Raw genomic sequence first — 20,744 nt, 5'->3', positions numbered from 1 at the left:
ATTCTGAAGTAGACCTACCATGCCTGCCTTCCACCTTGTGGACATGCATCAGTCCTTTAATAAGCTTTGCCTTTTGCACTGTATGAAAGTTAGCACTAGTTTTCAGTTTATCGATTGACTGACTAGATCATTTTAAGGCAGATGTATCTTTAGAGTAATTATGCAATTGAGTCTGACTTCAAGATTGGAGGGCTGCAAATAGCTTGTCGGAATGCATGTCAATTGACATTGCTTTGTGCACTCATGACAGTTTGGGTATATGAAAACTGTAATCAGAGACCTGCCAAAATATACAAAAATAAATCCAATAGTAATAAATGAACATTTGAAACTCACCTTATTTCCCATATGTAGACACTCAGGGTTTTATTATCACCATGGATCAGACTGGAAAAGTTCTTAAAATCCTGTACCACTATGCAAATATTTGAAAGAAAAATGCTTACTGAGCCAACGGCAATTTCAATGACTTAAAATAGCATTTACCAAAATATATTAGGATCAAAACATTGTACTTTATTATACAATGTGAACCAAGCAATACAATGTCTGTTCTTGTAGGCATTACTTTTAAGCAAATTTGGCAACTGTATTTAGAAATTAAATCTCTTTAGGCACATAGCTGTTAAAGCTTGAAGCCCTATAGTAAATATTTTTCTCAACTTAAAAAACAACTTTCCGTATTTTACTTATTTTAAGGAAAATGTGTGAGGTTTAAAAACAATCTTAAAGCTATAAAATAAAATAACAGCACCTCCTCAACTGTAATTCTTAATCCCCAGAGATGAGCAGCAAATTCGTTTTGTATGTCTTTCTAGAAATTAGAAAGGTTTATGTCTATATTGTGACTGATAGTATGCCATTGTTCTGCATCCTGCTACTTTTATGTGACTGCATTTTTGGACAGCATTTTTTATTATTATGTGAAGATGGATCTAGTTCATTTTATTTAACAGTTGCATGCTGTTCAACCACTGAATGGATCTACCATAGTTTACATGAATATTCTCTTACTGATGATCATTTTGTTTGTCTCCCATTTTTAGCTGCTACAATAATAATGCAATGAGTAAAGGAATGACTTTTCGGTAGTGTTACTTAAAAACGGGATAAGTTTTCTTGAGAAATTGGGAGAAATTACTCAAACTTCTGTGGGTAAGTAGAGCCAGAGAAGAACATTTAGGGCAGAGGGCCAGAGAAGAACTTCTAGCTCTGTGACTGCTTCAGTTAACCCTTAGCATCAACTAAGGCATATAAATTACCTCCAAATGTTCATCTATGCCCTGTCTTTGAGAGTCTCATCACAAGCTAAGAAATTTCAAAGCTATCTGAGGTGGGAGTATAGGAAGATTTCAAAAGCTTGTGTGTATGAGTCTGTTTGCCCCTCTTCGTTTCTTTCTGTCTGTCCCTATATTCTGTTTTCTCATATATATACACACACACACATATACACATATGTATATACACACACTTCAAATAGATTTGATTCTTATTACAATTGTATTACATATTTGTGGTCTTCAAACCTCTTTTATATATCTTTGATGGTAATAAAAAATAAAGGTCCGAAAGAAGACAAAAAGTAATCTGATTCACAGAATCTTAGGAGATGGTGAAATCTCATAACAGGAGAGCCTGGATGTACTCAATCTAGCTCCAAATTGAGTACTTAAATAAAAATCTGAAAATATCTTTCTTTAACTTCACAATGTCCCTTCAATTTACAGGCCTGATTTTAACCAAAATTTTCTGATGTTTATAGGAGAAATATTATAAAGCAATGTTGAGAAAAATTATCTGGTCATTAAAACAATTATCTTTAATTCTATGACTTTTGTCTTGAAAGGTCTTGTCTTCTCCTTATGATCAATAGGCATCCTATGACCCTCAGCTTGAGCTCCTCCCCGGTTTTCAATATCAATCAGATAAATTCAGAGAGAGAAGCCACCTATGAGTTGTGCTTCCATGAATTAAAAGGCACTAGCACTCCTGCATTCTAGTAAGCACGCTGTGGATTCAACAGGTTACTATGAATCCCAGGTTCAGGCTGCCTGCCAATATGTTCACAACAAATCCAGTCATGACAGCATCCTTCTTTCACAAATGCACTACCTTTTAGTAGTGTCCAGGAAAAATCTGTAAACTTCTAAACTCTGGATAATCAACAGTTGATTGTTTTTGACCACTTTATTTTACATATACATATGCATATATATATGCGCATATATATGTGCATATATGTCCACATCTTAATCATACTGCTATGTACATACTTCCTTTCCCACTTACCTGATGATTTCCTTAGCCATGTATCAGTTTTAGCATATTTTTTGGTAATCTCTTAAACATAACTTTTCATTTGTCCTGCTGTCAGTTCATTTTCTTTATTCCCAAAATCTCCAGTCTTGCTATAGTATTTCCTTTTGTTATATATGTTTGGTACTTAAATAGATGCATATTCTTTAGTCTGCCCATACCATGACCTACTGCCTGCCCTAATCAAGAAGCAGAGTGTAATTCTTGGAATTACCTGTCAGGTCCTTCCAAAAAAAGACTAGACCAATTGCCTTACCCAATGACCTTTGGCAAGAGAGCATCCTTTGCCTTGGCAAAAGTTACAACTCAGAGAGAAAGCAAAATACCATAACCTTTGGATGTATAGCTTCTGGTAACAAAGGAATAAATGTATATTAGATGATGAGCAGGGCATCCCTTATTACAACCTCTCAGACCTCTGCTCATCAATCTGGGCTGCATATTAGAAACATCTGGTGAGCACTTTTTTTTTTTTTTTTTTAGGCGTCCAGATCTTGCTCTCTTGCTAGAGTACAGTGGTACCACCCTAGATCACTGCAGCCTTGAAGTGGGCTCAAGCAATCCTTCTATCTCAGCCTTCTGAGTAGCTGGGACTACAGGCACACACCACCATATCCAGCTAATTTTTTTGTTTTTTTATAAAGATGGGATCTTCCTATGTTGAACAAACTGGTCTTGAACTCCTAGCCTCAAACAGTCCTCCCATCTCAGCCTCCCAAAGTTCTAGGATTCCAAGCACGAGCAAGCACACCCAGCCTGGTGAGCTTTTAAAAATCCTGATATTTAGGACATACCTCAGAATAAGTAAATCAGATTTCCTAAAGTTTAGGGCCAAGCATCAGTAGTTTCTAAAGCGGCCCAGGTAATTCCAATGTGCAGCCACATTTGAGAAATGGTTTGTCTTTCTCTTCCTTTCTTTCTTTCTTTTCTTTTTTTTCTAGTTTTTTTTATTATAAGGATGTGGGGTACAATTCAGGGTTAGGTATACAAACGTTGATTATGCAGGTACCCTTATTGATGAAGTATACCTCTCCCTCCCCTTGCAGTTTCCCTCAACTGCCAATCCCACCCCCCATCCTTGACAGTTTCCCACCACTGCCAATCCCTTTCTTATATTATTATAGTATTATATACTTGTAGTATTAAAATTGCTCAAGTTCTGCTTATAAGTGAAAACATATGGTACTCTGTTTCTATGATAGATCACTGAGTATGATTGACTCTCAATCCATCCAAGTTGCTGCAAAGTGCATATGTTTGTCCTTTATGACTGCATAATATTCCATTGTGTATATGTACCACATTTTTTAAATCCATTCCAGCTTTGATGGGCAACATGGTTGGTTCCATGTTTTTGCTATTGTGAATAGAGCTGCAACAAACATATGTGTGCAGGTATCTTTTTTTTGTAGAATGATTTGAGTTCCTCTGGGTATATTCCCTATAGGGGAATTGCTGGGTCATATGGAAGGTCAATTTCTAGTTCTTTCAGAAAGTGCCACACTGTCTTCCAAAGAGGCTGCACTAGTTTGCATGAGAACTGGTGTTTCAGAGCACAGTAAGTAGCCATGTGGCAGAAAAAATCTCAAGCCTTGTGAGAGGAAGTCTGTGCTCACTGGTCATTAGTCCTGACTTTTTAATAAGGAAGACAGAATTTCATTAGTATTGGCTGAGTGCCTGTAACATGACAGAGTCTGAAGATACATTGTTTCACTGGATCTTCACTGTGATACAAGAAAAGTATATATTTGTTTTTTACCCCTGGTTCCCAACACAAAGCAACTAAAACTTTTGCAGTTAGGCACACTAGGAGAATCTTTTGTTCTAATATTTGGGCTTTGACCCAAGTTCCTGGCACAGAGCTCGTAAGACCTATGTAATTTCCTGAGTGTCCAGAGCATCTGAAACAGAGCACACAGAGTTCCTAGATCCCTTGGAGTGTCCTGGGTGATAAGAGCATCTTCAAATGACATGACTTTTGATGCCCTCCTGGACAAACAGGATGGGTGCTGGTTTTCGGGAGAATCAACAATGTGATTTGAGGTCTGGAACTTTCAGAACCATCCCCTGACCTTTGTGGACCGAGGAGAGACTGACTAGAGGTTGAGTTTTTATGGAGACTTCCTGATTTAAGCACTACCGATCAGTGACTTTATCAATAGTGCTTCATTCAGGAAGCCTCCATAAAAACCTGCAGAACAAGGAATGCTTTGGGGTTGCTGAACACATGGAGGTATCTGCAGGGTGGTGCACCTGGAGAGAACATGGAAACCCCATGCCCTTTCCATACATTTTGCCTTATTTATCTCTTCTATTGGGCTGTTCATCTATATCGTTTGTTATATCCTTTATGCTAAGTCGGTAAATATAAGGAGCGTGTTTAGCTGAGTTCTATGAGCCACCCTAGCAAATTACTTGAACCCAGGGAGAGAGTCTCAGGAACCCTGATTTATAACCAATTAATCAGAAGCATGGACCACAACCTGGGGCTTGCAACTGACATCTGAAATGGGGACAGTCTTGTAGAACTGAATCCTTACCTCGTGAGCTCTGATGCTATTTCCAGGTAGGTGTCAAAATTGAATTGAATTGAATTAGAGGACACCCGGCCAGTGCCACTGTAGAATTTCTTGGTGAATAAGAAACCCCTTCCCCACCTCTGGGACCAGAAGTGTATTAAGTGGGGTGTGAGAGCAAGACAAGTAGTTTATATTTTGTCAGACCCACATAAGTCTTTGAGGTTTCCATTTGATAGATGAAAAAGCTGAGGCTCCAATAACTTGCCCAAGGCCAACAGATTTAAGATTCAACCCCAAGACTACAATGTCCCAAGGTCCATGCTATTTTGCACTGCCCAGTTCTTTCATTGCATTTCAAACAGAGGGTATATACCCATCAGTGCTGCAAATTCTATCTAATTTCAGGTCTCGTAGGGGTTTCTGTCATTGATTTTCATATCTGGTTCCTGGAAATTCTCTCAGAAGGGAAATGGAGAAGTGGTGGAGTTCTAAACACACAGAGAATTCTATTTTACTCAGAGCAGCCATTCAATCAACCAAGCTCTGTGTCTCTGACATTCTGATAACAGAAAATAATTCCTTTCTTTTGCAGGCTCTCTGGCACATCAGTACCAAGTTTCTCATGTCACGTCCACTTCAATTTCAATTTTACCCTAGGACATATGCACCTCAGCATGGTCAGCCCAGCTGCATATCAATGATGGCAAAATTTAACAGCCTTTAAAAGAGAGCTGGATGAAAATGATTCCTAAATGCTTTTCAGCACATCCATGAATCATTCACTCTCAACGGAGTGATATTTTAAAATCGCCCACTCAAGTTGACACCAATTCTGAATGACAAGGTCACACCTTTCTTATGAAAATAAGTTCCGATGCCATTAGTCTCCCTAATGCAGGCTTAGCCCCGATGAAACTACCTCTTTTGCTGCCTGACATGGTCAGATAGAAGAGTGTTTTCCTTGGAAAATACTAGAAATCATTTCAAAGCTTTAACCCCATAGTTTAACAAAGCCTGGGAAGTTATATATCTTGACTGTATCACTCTGGCTTCTCACAGAACTGCAAAGATCTGAAATTTTACATTATCTTTTCAGTAGTCAGTAAAAGCCAGTGAAGATCTACCTAAAATTCTTCACATTTTCATCATCAATACATGATATTAGTACATACTTTACAGATTCGTGGTAAAGATTAAATGGAGGATGAGAGAAATTAAAGGTGACTCAGTAAATTATGTGGCATTTAATAAAACTGAATACATTTTAGGATTTTTTCCTCTCAATATTTTACAACTTGCTGAAGTTACCTTAAAGATTCAAAAAGTAAATTTCACATAGAGAAAAGATTTTTATTATAAGTAGAAAATTCACTTCTGCCAAAAAATGAAATCTATACAATCTATCATATTTCCTTCTTTACTCTAGCTACCGGGAATCTCAGTATTGTTTATTCTAGATTAGTATTTCCTGGAACTAGAAGTAATTTTATTTTTCCATTTATTTAAGCACACCTACCCCTCTTTTCAAATTAATATGAAGCAGCATACTATAAGCATGAGTTTACTAGAATAAAAATAAACAAAAGAATTTTTACAAAACAAAATAAATTATATTTATTAGAATAGAAGTATTTCCTATCCTTGAGTTCCAAGAGAAAGAATAATAAGGGTGTAAATATAAGAGAAATCAATTGGATCTTAACCATTCTGCTATCCAGATAGATGGATATATTGTAGGTATATTAGCTAGATAAGTAGATAGATAGGTAGGTAGGTACAGAAAGAGAGAGAGAGAGATGGTAGGTGGATAGATAGATGATAGATTAGATGGATAGATAGATAAATAATAGATGATATAGGTGATAAATAGATAGTTGACAGATGATTGATTGATAGATAGATGATAGATAGACAGGGATAGAGGTAGAAATAGAGATAGAGATAAACAAAACTTTTTCTTCTTGCCTTCCCCTTTTGTTACTTGGCTTTTGTTTTTCATTTAGTGTTAAGAATTCTTGACTTATAATGTCAATGATTATATTGTAAACTATCTCAATTCTTCTGAAAAATGCACAAAAATGTTCTCTCTCTCTCCCCCCCCCCCTTATTTTTGTTTCAGCATCGGAGAATGAGAAGTCGCCCCAATTTCATCTGGTCTATAAGTACTATGTGCCAGCCTTTGTCCGAGATGGTAGGGTTACAGTAGAGAAAACAATAGGCAAATTCTCCTGAAGATAAAAATCTAGGGCAGATATTTCCTTTCCAGTTGGGGTAAACTAATAAGCCAATTGAGTAATTCCCTCAGCCCTTCAGGTGTCTGAGATGGGTTCTGGGGATGCTGGATCACTGAACTCTAGAATCACATATCCAATTCTGTACTGGATTAGACATCTCTACTTGGTGTATATTAATCAAGGCATGAAAGCCGCAGGTATACTTACCCCTAGGTGCCATACAGATACAGTCAGTTCTTGTTATTCACTAATTCCATATTTCCTAATTTACCTACTCACTAAAATGTTATATTTGTAACCTAAGAATCAATACCCATTATGTTTTCACAGTGGTCCACAAACATGCACATAGAGGTGACTATTTTAAATCAGCTGACTTGCACTTTTCAGGCCGAAGCTGAGCAAGATGACAGTCTGCCTACTTATTTCAGCTCTCATACTACCAAAAAATATCTTTTCTGTGGTCTATTTAGTGTCATGTCATTCACACCTTCTTGTTGGTGATTTTGTTGTTTAATATTACTCCCAAGCACAGTGCCAAAGTTCTGTCTAATGTCTCTAATTGTAAAAAGGCTGTAGTACATCTCATAGGAAAACAGCAACAATACCAACAACTTGTGTTAGGAAAGCTCCACTCAGATATGAGTTATAATGCTGCTAGTCATGAGGCCAGTGTTAATTAATCACTAATATACCTTTTTAAAGTGTCTTTAAACAGAAATGCACATTAAAGTTGAGTTGGTGAGAATATTGAGCCAGTGGCTTTAGCAACCTGACTGTATTTCCTGTAGGAGTAATAGGTTAGTATTTACTAATTCAATGTTCACAGTGACTTTATAGAACTATTAAAACAACTTAAAAGAAAAAGGTTGTGAAGAATCATTTTATATGGGAAAAGACAAACAACAAATAAATAAACATGTAAATAAACAAAGTGGTTTCAAATATTAAAACCCATGGGGAAATTTAATTTAGTAAAGAGAAAGACTAATGGGAATGGACCACTTGAGATTAGACAGGCAGAAGAGTACTTGGGTAGGAGGTAGTTTTTGTGCTGAGTCCTGAATATCTAAGAGAAGCCAGCCATGAAAAGATGGAGGGTGAAAGGATTTCAGGCAGGAGTGGCAAGTATAAAGACCCTTGAGCAAGATTAGGGTTGGTACATTTCAAGAACGGAAAGCAGGCCAGTGTAGTTGGAGCACCGATCATAGTGTTGCAGGGAGGAGAAGAGGGCGGAGGGGCCACATCACAGAAGGCCTTCTGGGCTGTGGTGAAGACTCTGTATTTTAAGTAGACACAGAAACCATTTGAGAACTTGAAGCAAACAAATGATGTGATTTGATGAACATTTCTTAAAGCTCTGTCTAGCTGGGTGAAGAATTAACTGTACGCAAGCCAGGAAGAAAACAGAAAGAACTGATGAGACTCGACCTGAATTGGAGCAGTAGGGATGGGGGTAAATGAGTGGATTCAGGGTGCTAATGGCACTTGTGAAGGGTGAGTTCAAAAGACAGAAATTGAAGGTGTCTTCCAGGTGGCTCGAGCCATTTGGCACTTGGTGGAGGAATGATTCTGGATTAAAGAAACTGTGAGTTTTGCTGGAGATATATAGGATGCAGTTGGAACTCTAGAGTTCAGTAATAAAATCAGATCTGGAAATATAATTTAGATATAATTGACAAATAGGTGGCATTTAGAGACTAGAAACTGTGATTACCCAGAGAGAGGAGCAAAGAACTAAACAGAAAAGTCCTGGCTAGAACAACATTAAGGACTAGTAAAGGGAAAAGAAAAGTCAGCTAAGAAAACCAACAAGGTACCCAAGTTGAAGTTGGAAGGAAACTTGGGCTTTGAAACATCTTAACTCTCTCATTAGTATTACAAGAATCCTAGAGTAATATCAGTTTGGTTATCTGTATTGTGAAGCTTTTTATTATAAAACAGAATACCATTGTATCTGTGTATTGCTGTTCTTATTTTAATTATTTGCTTAATCGGTTACCATTGGTATTAAATAGTTGCTTCTACTAATGTGATAAATTTGCTCTTGGAATTTTACATTGGAATGAGTTTGTATCATTTTAATAAGCCAACAAAGAAATAAAATGAATGAAGCTTCTTTTACTGCAGATAAATTATTCACTGCCATGAGTTGTTGAAGACCTTTAACTCCCAGGCAACGAAAAGGAGCAAAGCAACTAAGGTCGTTCTCCAAGATGCACAGCTACAGCCCATATGCTAGGTTTGGTCCCTCTACACTTGACATTCTCCATTGTTTTTGGCAGCAGAGGTTACCTATTTCTAAATTAAGCAATAAAATGCTGAAATATGGTCACAGTTGCAGATGGGCAAGTATAACAAACTTAATGATAATAGTGTTTGTGTTTTATTATTATTATTATCACCTTACAACAGAACTTAGGGAATTTTTATTCATTTTAAACCATTTGTTGTTGTAAACAATGGAAAACTAGGCTCGCTGCCACCGACCACAGGCACAGCTCAGAGCTTGATAAAGATGAATGTAGCACTTTCACAAGGATTCATTTTACTCCACGTTGAAACCAGATGGAACTGTAGCTGACTACCTTTTGAAAGAAAGACATTCTTCTACCTTTCTGCCAGGCCCTTCATATGACCACGTCACCTATCTCCATCCCCACACAAACTCATTTTCAAGCTCAAAAGTTTTTTCTTTCTTCTCCTCTTTCATCAAGCCTATGAAGAAGGGTATCTAATTTATCTCTCTATCCTCACCGCCCAGCACCATGGCCAGTAAATTCTAGATTCTCAATTAACGTTGAGATAAAATGTTACTTTCAGTTTACAATTGACCTGTTTCTAAATTCTTCTGTTTTCCTGTAGAACTTCTTATTCTAAATTTAACTAACTAATTATGATTTGTGAGTACTTTTTGTTTTGTTTTAGAAAGGCTAATAGATACTTTTTGGCACTTACCAGAGACAGTACCCTCAATTTAGAATCCTAGCTGTTTCGAAAACCCTGCTCATGAGGAATTGACAGGCTAGTTGTCTGATGATTCGTCAAGATAAAAATGTCAAAATAAGCGCATATATGTGCTAAACGTATAGAACACATTATAATTACCAAAGTACTTTTAGAAGTTTGAAGGAAAGAGAGATTGTTTAATGATGGGGCCATTGGGGTAAGTGTCTTAGAAGAGGTAGAATTTAGGATGAGTCTCAAAAACAGGACAGAAGAGGACAGGGAAGAGCCTCCTGGAATAACAAATATGATTAAACTGCCATTACTGGGAACCTTCAAGGACTAATCAGTAGAACAATTTGTTGAAAGCAAAAGATTAGTGTCCAAAAAAGAAAGAAGAAGGAGGAGGAGGAGGAGGAGAAGAAGTTAGAAACACAAGTTGGGAAGTTGGGGCTCACGTTCTAGAAGAGTGCTATTTTTATGCTTAAGTTGAGAATTTATTTTAAAAGCAACAGGAAGTGACTGAGAGTTTTGGAATTATTAAAGAGGAAAAAGATCAATTTGGAAGAATGTTTTTCACACAGCTTGCAAGAAAGGAGCTATTACTGAGGGCAGTAAGAATATTGTGAACGTATTACGGGAATTAAGAATGACTGTGAAAAGCAGCTGAATATATTGACTGAATAAATATGACTGAAGGAGAAAGACATGAAAGACAGAATCAAAGTTTCCAGCTAGGGTAGCCAGAGCAACGATGCTATTACGGCAGATAGAAGGAAGCCAGGACAGATCAAAGGGAAGCTGTTTTGAGAAGTAAAGAGAATTCTAATTCAGACCTACTGACTCTGGGCACTATCAAAACACTTGGTAAAGACATCAACAAAGAAGGTCAAGGTATAGGACTGGATATAAAAATGTAAATTCTTCTAGCGTCCCCCCAAAATACAGGCAATCATTTTTTAGCCTCATATCGTGTGTATGTGTTGAGTGAATGCCTGCTTTTAGGCATTCAATATATTTTGATAATATTTTGAACTAAAGTCTAAGATGAATCCATATGGGACCCTTTGAACCAAAGAAAACTAGACAAATCTCTCAAGTTTAAATTATCTCTAAGGTCTGTTATCTCAGTGCATATTTACCTTCTGAAAGCATTTAAAATAGCTACCAGAATAGGATTAGATGTAGTTGTGAAAAGAACATCGAATTACCAGAGTTTTTGCAGCAGCCATGCTAATTAGCCGTCTCCTCTCACACAACCCACAAGTGTTTGGGTCACAGCTTCCTCATCTATTAAATGACAATATTAGACCACATAAACTAGAACATGCCTTCTGATTCCAGTCTTTGCTTCAATTTATTTGTACTAAAGTAACAGTATCATGACTTATCAATAAAGTGTGCATAAACAAACAGAAACACAGAGATAGGAAGGAGGACAGGCTCTTTGCCTTTAAGCTTGTGTCTATAACGGAAAGCCATCTCTGTTATTCACAAAGCATTTTCTTTGTGTCTAATTACTATTTAAGGTAATTAAAGAACTTCTTAGACATGCAACAACATCAAGAGAAAAGTCTAATGGAAATGAGTAATAACAGTATAATTTAATATCTGTATATTTAAAGTAAAAATCTATACATTATTTTTTTCTTAATGTAACTCTTCCAGATGGAAGGAAACATATTCTGTACTCTTACTGCACTAATCAAGAAATAATCAGAGGAAGGGACCCAAAATCCACAGTTACCATTAATTATACCTGAGCATTTATCTACCTAATATACATAATAACTTCAGTACCTCAATCTAGCCATGTGAGTTAAGCACCATGTTGGTGTTAGACATTTCATAAATGAAGAAGTGGAGGTTAAGGAGTTTGAGTATTTTTTCCTATTCTGTGAGCTGTCTCCCCAACTCTCTTGATGGTTGCTTTTGCTCTGCAAAACTTGTCACGTTGATGAGTTCCCAATTGTCTATCTTATCTCTTATGGTATGGGCACAGGGGGTTTTGATCAGGAATTGGTTGCCAGTTCCAATTTCCACAAGGGTGTCTCCTGCATTTTCTAAGATTCTTATAGTTTGAGGTTTTGTGTTTAGGTCTTTGATCTATTTAGAGTTAATTTTTGTGTATGGTGATATGTAGGATATCTGTTTCAATCTTCTGCATGTGGTCAGCCAATTTTCCCAGCATCATTTACTGAATAGATTCTCCTCCTCCCCATGGTTGTTGTTGGAGACTTTGTAAAAGAAGAGTTGGTTGAGAAATTGAGACTTCGCTTCTGGAATCTCTGTCCTGTTACCTTGGTCCGTTTGCCTGTTCTTGTACCAATACCAGACTGTTTTCATTATTGTAGCCTTATAGTAAAGTTTGAAGTCTGGAAGTGTGACACCTCCTACTTTGTTTCTTTTGCTAAGGATTGTTTTGGCTATTCATGGTCATTTATGTTTCCATATGAATTTCTGTATTGTCATATCCAGGTCTGAGAAGAATGATGTTGGTAATTTAATGGATATTGCGTTAAATCTGTAGATTGTCTTTGGTAGGATGGACATCCTAACAATGTTGATTCTTCCTATCAATGAGCATGGAATATTTTTCCATTTGTTTGTATCTTCTTGGATTTATTTCAGCAGCAGTGTTTTGAAGTTCTCATTGTAAAGGTCTTTCACTTCTCTGGTTAGGAAGATGCCGAGGTATTTCATTTTTTGTGTGTGGCTATTGTGAATGAGATTGTGCTTTTTTTTGGTCCACCTGCTTGTTGATGATGTATAAGAATGCAACTGTCTTTTGCACATTTTTTGTACCCTGAGATTCTGCCAAAGTATTTTATCAGTGCAAGCAGGTTTTGGACAGATTCTCTTGGATTTTCAAGGTATAGGATCATATTGTCAGTGAAGAGGGATAACTTGACTTCCTCTTTTCCTATTTGGATACCCCTGATTTCCTTCTCTTGTCTAATTACTCTAGCTAGGACTTCCAACACAATGTTGAACAAGAGGAGTGAGAGTGGGCAACTTTGTCTTGCTCCACTTTTTAGGTGAAATGTTTAGGTGAAATGTTTCTGTCTGTTTAGCAATATGCTAGCTGTGAGTTTATCGTAGATGGTGCTTACTATTTTGAGGTATCTTCCTTTTATAACTAGGTGTTTGAAGGTTTTTATCAAGAAGGGATGCTGGATTTTATCAAAAGTTTTTTCGGCATCTAATGAAATAATCATGTGGTTCTTGCTTTTACATCTGTTGATGTATAATTGCATGTATGATCTTGTGGATGTTAAACCAGTCCTGCATCCTGGGGATGAAGCCTACTTGGTCATGGTGGATGATTTTTTTAGATGTGTTTATGGATCCAACTTTCTAGAATCTTGTTGAGGATTTTTGCATCTATGTACATAAGGGATATTGGTCTGTAGTTCTCTTTCTTTACTGTATATCTGATAAAAGCCTAACATCTGAATCTACAAAAAACTCAAATATGCCAAGAGAAAGAAAACAAACAGCCCCATTAAAAGTAGACAAAAGACATGAATAGATACTTCTCAAAAGAAGATTCACATGCAACCAGGACACATGAAAAAATGCTCAGCATCACTAGTCTTCAGAGAAATATAAATCAAAACTACATTGAGATACCACCTAACCCCAGCAAGAATGACCATCATTAATAAAACAAACAACAACAGATGCTGACGAGGAGGCAGAGAAAAAGGAACACCTCTACACTACTGGTGGGAATGCAAACTAGGGTAACCTCTTTGGAAGACAGTGCAGCAATTTCTGAAAGAACTAGAAATTGACTTTCCATATGACCCAGCAATCCCCCTATTGGGAATACACCTGGAGGAACTCAAGTCATTCTACCAAAAAGATACCTGCACACACATGTTTGTTGCAGCTCTATTCACAATAGCAAAAACATGGAACCAACCATGCTGCCAATGAAAGTTGGACTGGATTTTTTTAAAATGTGGTACATATATATAGTAGAATATTATGCAGTCATAAAGAAGGACAAACATGGACTTTGCAGCAACTTGGATGGATTTAGAGTTGATCATACTCAGTGATCTATCACAGAAACAGTAGAGTACCATATGCTCTCACTCATAAGCAGATGTTGAACAATGAACATAGTACTATAAGAAAGGGATTGACAGTAGTGGAAAACTGCCAGGGAAGGGGGGTGGGATTGGCAGATGAGAGAAATTGCCAGTGGAGGGAGGAGCACATAATGAACATTTGTATACCTGAATTATACCCCACAACATTAAAATCAAGAAGAAGAAAAAAGTTTTGAGTAACTCATTTAACCAACCCTGCCTAGTGCATGTGAGAAGGAAGATTCAATGCAGATTTTATTACAAAAATCCTTTCCTTGCTATACTTCTACTATCCAAATTTAAGGAAATACATTACAGCGATATAATTTTTTAAAAATTGGTGTTTGTTCCCAGTTTTTGGCACACAGCTCCTGAAATTCCTAGTATCTCTAGTGGTAAGTGTATCTTTGGTATGTTGGTGAGATGGCTGGTGACTGGGGAGCCCTATGTAACTTCAGAATGGGAGCTGGTCATCATAAAGACCAAGGCCTGATTAAAAGGTTGGGACATCTGGCCCCATTCCTGACTTCTGAAGAGTGGTGAGGAGCTGGAGATTGAGTTAGTCGCCAATTGATTAATCATACCTGCATAAGGAAATCTCCATAAAATCCCCTAAGTGACTGGGTTCTCAGAGCTTCCTGATTGGTGAACACATGAAGGTGCAGAAGAGTGGCACCCAAAGAGGGCATGGAAGCACAGCACTCCTCCCATACACCTTGGCTGGGCATCTCTTCCTTTTGGCGGTTTTGAGTTGCCTCCTTTATTAAAACAAACAAACAAAAAAAAAAAACCTGAAATATTTCCCTGAGTTTTTTGAGCAATTCTAGCTAATTTTTGAACATAAGGAGAGAGTCGGAAATACAGATGGAAATTTGGGCCTTGTGATTGGTGTCTGAAATGGGAGCAGTTTTGTAGGGCTGAGCTCCTAACCTGTGAGATATGTGTTAACTCTAGGTGGTTAATGTTAGAACTAAATTGAATTGAATTGTGGAATATCCAGTTGGATCTGGAGAGTTGGAGAATATATTGATAGGAATAAAAGCACACATTTGGAGTCAGAGTATTATAAGTAAAAACAGTTCAATTACTTAATTTTAAAATGATCCCAAGAGGCAGTAATTTAGAGGATGGGTAGACTCTGGCATCAAACAGCTTAGGATCAAATTTCAGCTACACGATCTAGGATAAATCACTCAACCTTACTGTGCCACAATTAAAATGGGGATGAAAATAATAGTGCCTACTGTATAAGGCTGTTCTGAGGATTAAATGTGTTAATATAAATAAAGAATTCACCTCCTATGTCCAGTCCATGAAAATGCTAGCTATTATTATACCAGGGTCCTAGATAAGTGTTTTCTATACATTAACTTATGCAATGCTTATGGCAACCTGATAAGATAGGCAGTGTTATCACCCACATCTTACTGATAAGAAAACTGAGGCTCAATGGAGCCAAAGAGCTAGTCCAAGATCACATCACATTAATTGGCAGAACTTGAATTTTAATCTAAATTTACCAAGTCTGAAGTTTCCATTAATTCTAGTAAGCCATATTATAAACAGAGTTATTTATTAGAGTAATTCATGCTAGGTATCCCAATAAAAATAAATCCAGAAACTTAAGCAGAAGCTTGTTGCCTCATACAGTGTAATGCTGTCTGATGTAGAGCGGGTGACCTTACTCCAAACCAAAGCTACATCATGGAGAACACATGGACTCCAAAATCTCTACGGCAGGGAATGAGAGAGATGAAGGTAGTGCACAACTTTTTAATGACTCAGCCCAGAGTCACACAAACTCATCTATAGACAACCCACTTGTCCAGACTAGTTACATGGTGCTAATCTGGCTGCAAGGCAAGCTGGGAAATGAAGAAGAATACATGGATATTTTGATGAGAATTGCCTATATTAAAATAAACTATTGCTTAAAAATAGATATTTTTATTCTTAAATGTCCTCTTTGAATAGTTTTTATATTTTGGGAAAACACATTAACAAAATTTTAGCAGCAAACCTACTATAATAGACGATATTATTGGATCTACTCAACAATACTCCTTGCTTCTCTGGAAATTTTTACTAAACAAAGAATAATAAGAAAATCAGTCTTTGCCCAATGATAGTTTTTATATGTGAGTTTCTTGAGCTGTCAGCAACCAAAGGGATTAAGTCACTCCAATGTGAGAAAAATAAGGGAACAAATACAAAGAAATGACAAGAGACACATACACTTCCAACAGTGGCTAAAGCCCTATTTCCAGGTGGTGTTCCTGGCGCTTGGGCTGATTAATATTCAGAATGGCCTTACCAATGGCTTAGCTCCAAACTGATTGAGTTCCCATCCACTCAAACTTTGACTTGTTTGTTCAGTATCTTTGACTCTCAGGTTGTTCATTATTATTATTTTTAGACACAGTGTCTTGCTATGTTGCCCAGGCTTAAGTGCAGTGACTACTCACAGGCACAATCATAGAGCACTACAGCCTCAAACTCCTGGCCTCAAGCAATCCTAATGTCTTAGCCTCTCAAGCAGCGAGAACTATAGGCACATGACAATGTGCCCAATTTATTTATTTTATTTTATTTTTTAAATTTATGTATGATAATTGTACTTATTATGGATACATAGTGATGTTTCCACACACATAATGTATAGTGATCAGGTCAGGGTAATTAGCATACCCATCTCAAATATTCATCATTTCTTTGTGTTGGGAAGAGTCAAAATCCTTCTCGATATTTAAAGCTATATATTATTGTTAACTATAGTCATCCTATAGTGCTATAAAACACTAGAATTAACCCTCCCTGGGGCCGGCTTGCACTCTTCCTTCTATTTATTCAGTTGGATTCTTTGCTCAAACTCCTTTTACTTTTTAGCTTGACTTAGATTTATTTTATTTCCTGATATCTGACCACCTTATTAATTCACTTAACAAATAATTATTTAGTACTGACAATGAACAAGAAAACACTCTATGTGCTGAGGATAGAGTATTGTACAAAGCAGAATGAACTCCTGCTAGAAAATTAACAGAAGTGCAAGATTTTTTGAAAACAGTCATAAATCCACCAGTTTATACTATGTAAAGTGATGTCAGCCTATTTCTCAGGATTTGAGATCCAATAATAAGAAAGTAGTATTGAATAACTGAATGAATAAAGGGCTCATTTTGCAACTCTGGCTGTATAATGGACCTTAAGAAACGAGAAGGAAACTAATTTTTAGATGGGTTCGTTAGACAGAATTGGAGCTGTATATCAGTTCAGAAAAAACAGGGCAGTGGTATCATATAATATATATATATATTTCCTGAATCATAAAAACAAAATATAATTTTTCTTAGTTTTCTAAAACTTTGGCAGTAAAATAGTTATAGTCCTTTTAATAAGTAGCACTTCAATTACTATTGCTAGCACACTAGAGTCTCAAGATGGAAAGGGGTGGTTAAAAAGGTATTCGTTGTGGGTTTTTCTCTCCCAAATCATTTTTTTTTAATTGTGAAGGATTGAAATATTCCTAGGTAGTGTGATCTAGGTGCTCAGGAGTAAAGAAGGTCATGAATAATTCAAGTTTCACAAGTGAAACTTTTTCTTTTGTCCTTAAATATGCATTCAATAAAGACCTTGCATGTGGGTAAATTTAAAGAAAGCCCCTAGAGACAAGAAGATGTAAAAACTGTAAAGGCAGTAGTTGGCAGATATATCAGTTCAATTAAAAATAAAATCATTTTTTGTCACATTTAAAATTCATTTAAATATCATGTTTCCAAATGCTAATACTTCTACTTATTTTTTCTAGAAGAATTTCAGTTTCTTTTATTTTTTTAAGATAAAAAGCATTAGAGGATTTAAAAATAAAAGTATTTCTAGGATATCAAAATGTTGTATGCAAAATACACGTTTAAATTATGTAAGTCTTAATGAATTAGAAAGATATTAATTCAATCTTTCCTAAATTATATGTTACTTCAAAAAATTATGATGATGATGTTAGACATATATTTCTAAAAATAAGGTGTCCAACAATCAATGAGTCCCAAATGTGTGGTTTATCCCCAGTATTAATGACAGGCCAGGATTTTTACCTTCTTTTCACTCAGCCATAAAGGTTGAGTTTATCAGTTTTCATTTCTTGCCAAGGGATTCATATGTAAAGGGTTTCTTTTCCTTGTGCTAGAGCTCCTTGTCTTATACTGCCATTATATGCCACTCAACACTATCAATATCAGATGCAGTAGTACCAGCTACTCCTGCCTAGGGTAACATTCTCCAGATTCAGAGTCAAGACGCTGGCAATCCTTATAGGACTACTCAATCCTATAATTTAAGTACTACTCAAATATAATTTGTAAAGAGAATTTCCAACTGGACTTAAATAACGATACACCTTTATTTTCTGAGTATGGACTGGTATGATTGCTCTACAGTTTCCTCAGTTACTTTTCCCCACCCCTACCAAGTTTCTCTCCCACATCCTTTAGCTAAATAATCATCTTCTTAGTCCAAGATGACTGCCAAAACTATATTGCTCTTGCAGGTTTCAGATTACCTGCTTCTTTCCATTAAATAGGAAAGTCACATACAATACACTCATTTACAACTCATTTGCTGACAATTTGTCCCATGGCCGAGCCTTGGTTGCAATGAATAAAAGGTTTTGTAGACTTTACCTCATTGACAATATGCCCAACTAAAACTAGACACTATTATTAAGGAGAAAAAGGAGGATGAATAGTGGGAGGCAGCTAGAACATCTGACAGACATTTGTGTATACCTTTACACTTTAAAAAAAGGAACACATTCATTATCACATGTGAAGAAGAAAGAGTACACATTACCTTTACTTTATTGATAAAATCTTAATTGAATAGTGGAAAAAGTTGTACAATGGGGACCTGGTTAGAAATCAGTATTAATCACGTGTTATGCACTGAATGTATGTGTCCCTCCCGAAGTCCACATGTTGAAATCTTAACCTTCAATGTGATGGTATTAGGAAGTGGGTTCTTTGGGAGGTAATAAAGGCATGAGGATGGATCTTTCATGAATGGTATTTGTATGCTATAAAAGAGACTTCAGAGAGCTTTCTGTGTTCTACCATGTGAGGACACAACTAGAAATGGACAGTCTGCAACCTCAAGCAGGCCCTTATTAGAACCCAAACATTCTAACAGCCTCATCTCAGACTTACAGCCTCTCGAATTGTGAAAAATAAATTTTTATTCTTTATAAGTCATCTGGTCTATTGTACTTTCTTTTTGCAGCTCAAACTCACCAAGACACCATGTGTAGAGAAGTCTGGTCCAAAGTAAAATAGAGAGAGAAAAAAAAAAGAAGCAGAGATAAAAGAGAGATACCCCCACTTTTCCTTGAGCTAATTTAGTGTGCTTTTGTTCTTAGCCACCAAAAGGACACTGATTAGAAAAGAATATCAGAAGTACAAAAATAGAGTCGAAGAAAGCTGATATTTTTAACCATTTGTATCAGATACTATGTCAGTACATTTATGTCTTATATCTGATGTTGAACCATATAAATAGAGAGACAGCATCTGCTGAGTCATTCATTAATCAGCAAAGCAATGAACAGGTAATTCATCTCTAGTGCAGGTAATTAATCCCCAGTGGCAATGAAACCATTGTTTGTTTTGTATTCCATACCAGTTCAATGAGGAGAAAGCTGCCTTGACTCATATCATTTCCCACCAAGCACTTTGTCCTATATAGACCACTCATGCTGCACTGTATGGCTGGAGTGGTAACCTGCTCACTCTACCACTGTTCCCAACAACTTTCTCTCTGGTGATCTTCTCTTTGAAAGCTGGGAAAGCTAAACATTTAATGTAGCTTTCACTCAGGGTAACTTCATGATAGTTTTGGGCAATTCTGTAAGTAAATGAATGTCTCTGGAAAGGACTTTCCTTTCCTGAATAAAAAGATAAATCCTCAGAAGGAGAATAACTTTGGTTTTTCTACTTTCTACTTTTGTAGAACCTTAATGTAAAATCTGCAGGTACAGCAGCCATCTTGAAACCATAAAGGAAAAAACCACCATTAAGAATGTCTAGATGAAAAGATAGATAATAATGAGCTTTCTGATGATGTTTTGAACAGTTGCACCAACTCTTGAAATTCTTATTATGTAAAGAAAAAATATTCAGTATTCGACTTTATTCTTAGTCATGTTTTCTATTGCTTGCAACTAAACTTTCTTAAATGAACAGTTGGGTAGCTTCAAATGTTGTTTTGTTTTTGTTTGCATTTTGCCATTATATTAACCCTATGATTTCCTAAAATTACTGTATTCTGTCCCAAAGATTGCTTTTTCATGTTACCACCTCCTTCCCATGCTTTCTTCAAAGTTTCTTCTGTCTCCCTGTCTATAGAGCCTACCACAGTGACCACCAGTATGGCTGCCACCATGGGCTAACTTGTTCTAGTATTGGCAGAAGGTTATTGCTTTTCACTAAGAAGGATATTGCTTGAACAGTGGTCTGGACATGTAGAAAGGCACATCTTTACAGATCCTGGACTTGCTCCTCTTAATGATTCATTCCTTTTCTGCATAGACCAGGTACCACAGCTCACCAGCTATTTATCTACCTGTTTCTCTGAATCCA

Source organism: Carlito syrichta, unplaced genomic scaffold, assembly GCF_000164805.1.
Source record: "Carlito syrichta isolate Samal-C Ts95f unplaced genomic scaffold, Tarsius_syrichta-2.0.1 Scaffold303982, whole genome shotgun sequence".
Taxonomy (NCBI): domain Eukaryota; kingdom Metazoa; phylum Chordata; class Mammalia; order Primates; family Tarsiidae; genus Carlito; species Carlito syrichta.
This window is presented reverse-complemented; position numbering follows the sequence as displayed.